Here is a 4,370-nt window from a genome sequence, read left to right as displayed (position 1 = left end):
TAAGCTGCTTACATAAGCATAGATGGAAGAAATTCAACATCATGTAATACTCCATTCCAAGATAGCATAATTGCAGTAAAAAAAACAAACAATATCACTGATTCACTGTGAAGAAAAACGTGAATTTACCAAAGCTGGGAAATACATGGGTACCAGGCTTCAATCCTTAGTAGAGCTTTATGAACTACAAATCGTAAATTACCAGCAGCGACCCCTCATGTTCTTGATATCCTCCTCGAGCTCCCTCTCTAATGGCTTCATAGTTCCCTTGAAGATCATGTGCTAGAAGAAGTGCCCTTCCGGCATTGGAGGTCTCCATGGCAGCACCGAGACCTTAAACAAAGCACCTATGAACCCATTACCGTGCTTCCCGTCCCATCCATATATATTCACTTACTCATTCTACAGATGAGATATAGGCATAAATTACTTTGGAGGAAAACAAAACAAACTCAAAAGGTTTATAGAAGTGGAAACATGATTGAGTTAATATATAGTAATATTCACTTACTCATTCTACACACGAGCTATAGGCATAAATTACTTTGGAGGAAAATATATAAAACAAATTCAAAAGGTTGATAGTAGTGGAACCATAATTGAGTTAATATATAGTATAGATTTGAAGATAAAATTACATGAGAAAATGTCAATATCTTATACCTGAAGCAGCAAGAAACATCCTATAAATTTAAGCACCAAAAATGGGCATATAAAGAAAATTAACTCAACAATATTCTGCAAAGAAACCAAAATAGAAACAAAAACAGGAAAGAACACACAAGCAGATGAAGTGATCCAACAAATACCAATTCACAAACTAAACAAACCCAAATTTAGAATTAACATGAGAAATAATGAACAAAGGCGCTGGAAGATAGCAACAAAAAAAACTCACATGACAGAAGAAGCAGGGTCATGGAAAACTCAATAACAACAGTGGCATATAGCTAGTTCATTAGGGGGAAATTAAATAATAGTCAACAATAAGATACAAATATGACTATTTCCTTATTGACAGAGAAAGCTTCAATTTAGTTGGCTGAACGCCTGAAGCAGGTTTGTCAAAATTCAAACTTGACCACTCATATAGCCAAAATCTAGAATATTATTTTCTCTCATTCATTAAACTACCCATATAGCCAAAATACCTATCATCCGTTAGCTCCAAAATAATCACCCTGAACACTTTAGCACCCTTCACAAGTCGCTTCTCCGTAGAGACTACAGTTACCAAACCGATCAAATCTTAAAAAAATGTATAAACAGAATGAAGGAGATACAACCACATCAATGACACATAACATGTACACCACCACTTGCAATGATGTAACCATTAAAGAGTTACAACAACTCACCGATCAGAAAGTCGCATGCTCCCATTGTCAATTCAAACTCAGCTGAGTTTTTAAGAGACAATTCATTCATTGGAATTAACTCAGATTCATCACGTAACCACCCTTGTCCTCACATTGAAAATAATCTAAAATTCATGAGAAGATGCACAGTATGAACCAATAGTTAGGATAAGAGAGAATTATATAATCTTATACACCTTACCCTCAGCAACTTCACCCCAGAATTAGATGATCATTGTTTTTCAAATACTTGTCTCAATCTTCTGCCCTTGCAAACAATAAAAAAACGGGTTAGAAATAACGGTAATCATAATTTGGAAACAATCAGATATGTTACAAATGCTATCACTATGCTACCTCAGCATCAATAAGATTTAATTGAAGTGCAAATGGGTTGGATGATTCCCCAATTGGACACATGTAACCATATTCATCAATAAAGGCAAAATCAAGCTTCACCAGGTAATCAGAGTAAAATGCATCTTATATTTGCCTATGGGAATGCAAACACAAACCAGAATAACATCATAAAGTTCTACAAAAATTGACAATTGAATTTATAGTATTAGAGAAAACACCAGGAGATCCATTCAGACACCTGTCTGAAAATCAACCTTAAAAAATCTAAGAAAGGTCTGATCAAATTAAGCTGGTTTTCTTGGTATCAGTATATCATAACTTCCCTGTGCGTTTGGAGCAATAATTACATTGGCTTTAAAAGTATCCCTTTTTAAGAAACAAATAACGCTATTAATAGCAAAATGGCTTAATTGCACTTTTACTCCTTTATCTTTCACCGTTGTGCGAAGTCCCTCCCTCATGTTTAAAAGGAGCAGATTTCCTCCCTCATGTTTTAATTTGTGCTACCGTTAACTTTCCATCCAATTATTAACGGGATTGCTATTTTCACCTCCTCCTTTTACTAATCACACCCCTCAATCAGAAATATAAAATAAAGAAAAAAATAAATGAAATAAGTAAAAAACAGAAAAAATATATATTTTTATAAAAGAAAAAAAAAACCTTCATCTCTCTTGCACATAATTTTTTCCATCCAATAATTTTTTTTCCATCCAATAATTTTTTTTTCCAAAAATCATGTAAGTGGTGGAGATAGTAAAAAAGGAGGTGAAAATAGCAACCTCCGTTAGCTTTTAGATGGCTAACTAACAGAAGGGGCGAATCTTCACATTTTAATACATGAGGGAGGGAATCTGCTTCTTTCAAACATAGGGGAGGGACTTCGCACAACGGTGAAAGATGAGGGAGCAAAAGTGCAATTAAGCCTAGCAAAATAATTACACCTTCAGCCCACTACTTTAAATCACAAATAGACCAAACAAATATCATATGCACAAACCTTCCAAATTAATTAACCCAAAAAGAAAACAAACAGTGGTGAACATTATGGACCGCAGACAACAGAATCAAGCCCCATATGGGAAAATTTTCAGTATTATGAGTTTGGTCTCTTCTATGAAATTAAAATAATTGCAAAACAGATCCTATATAGGAATGTAAAGCTCATGAGTCTTAGTCTGCAATGCTAGATATCCCATGCCATACAATCACTTCAAGGCATGACAATGCTGATTAAAACTAATATAAAGCAAGATAAGAAGTAAGATGGCAAAGGGGTAACAGTAAGTGATCTTCAATTCCTGCAGGAAGTTACAGATAGATAACGCAGGTTCTCAAGTAACATCACTGATCCTCAAATCCAACCATCTAAGAATAAAAAGTTCCTCACAAGGTTTCAATTTTTAGAATAAGAACTCAGACCCATCACTTAAAGAGGTTAACAACACCACAACACCAAGAACACCATTACAACAATCCAAACTCGCATACATAAAAACCATACTGTAAAATTGAAAAAACACCCAAAATACCAAGAAAGAGAAGAGAGTGAAGGAGGTCCTGAGTCATGACATCAAAGGTTCATCACATCAGACATGAGAATCGTAAGAAGGGAAGAGATTAACCATGGGTTGGCCCAGAACACTGCATGAACACACACACTCTTCAAAACCAAAGGAGCATTTATAGAAGTGGGAATGAAAGAAGCCCATTACAAAATACTCTATAACTAGTAGGACATCAATTGATTGAAGAATTGGATAAAGGAAACTCATCTGTTGGTACACCATTGGAGCCACGAATCCGCAATGGATGATGAAATCGGGAAAGAGAAGCTTAAGGTACAAAAATGCACTGTATCTTGCGTCATTGGAGCCATGCTTCCTGCTCCATCTTCTACATCATGATGAAAGCCTCCATCATCAGTTAGATCAGAAAACACGTTCTTGTACAATCTAATGGATTGAAAACCAGAGAAAGAAAGAGAGGAAAACCAAATCACTGCATGAACAGTGTTTTGAGATACACGAAAGCTTCTTCCTTCTCCTTCCACCAGCTTCGTCCCTCCTTTTCCTTGCTCTGACCGTGAGAAGACCTGGCCCTGAGATGATGATATCATGAACCGTCTTTGGGCCAAAAAACTGCAAGAAGAAGAAACTATTTGTACTTGAAATAGTAACCTTGGACAAAAAAAACAAAACAAAGGCCCACAATGTCATGTGTCATAGGTGAGGAGTGAAAACCAACCGTTAGATTAGAAAGTGAATTGAATGGCCAAGATTTGAGGTTTCTTAGGAATAGTAACTTGAGGTTTTGCCTTAAGTAATAGTAGATAGATAGGATGGTGTAATTTAGTTTTCAAGAAAATAATATATAGGATGGTGTAATTAACCATCCGTCCAGTTCTGAGCTAAATTGTTGGATCGGACACGTAAAGTTATAACTTATAAATACGAAAATTTGGACAATGCAAATCTCTCATATGAAATTAAGCATTTATACATCAAAGATTATTTAAAAGTTTACATATACTAAGGTTTATATCTTCTTTTAATCACATCATCAGAGTAAAGAGAGAAAGAAACATGGTAGAATAATATTGTTTCCTTCATTGTATTATTTTACAGGATATATTCAATTCGATCACAGCTT

General features: G+C 35.1%; 1 long non-coding RNA gene and 1 other non-coding gene across 3 annotated transcripts; both read right to left on the bottom strand.

Moving 5' to 3' along the window:
- On the bottom strand, positions 1-4,370 carry LOC130749822 (uncharacterized). 2 transcript variants are annotated; one of them, XR_009023108.1, is made up of 4 exons: positions 3,713-4,370; positions 1,561-3,614; positions 1,359-1,483; positions 1-402 (listed from the first exon to the last, which is right to left on the bottom strand). It is a non-coding gene; the product is annotated as an uncharacterized LOC130749822 (long non-coding RNA). The 2 variants fall into 2 exon arrangements; XR_009023107.1 differs by having other exon boundaries at positions 1,561-4,091.
- On the bottom strand, positions 2,991-3,075 carry LOC130709689 (small nucleolar RNA snoR27). Its single transcript, XR_009010166.1, has one exon. It is a non-coding gene; the product is annotated as a small nucleolar RNA snoR27 (small nucleolar RNA).

The sequence above is a fragment of the Lotus japonicus genome, chromosome 3, assembly GCF_012489685.1.
Source record: "Lotus japonicus ecotype B-129 chromosome 3, LjGifu_v1.2".
NCBI lineage: Eukaryota > Viridiplantae > Streptophyta > Magnoliopsida > Fabales > Fabaceae > Lotus > Lotus japonicus.
This window is presented reverse-complemented; position numbering and strand designations above follow the sequence as displayed.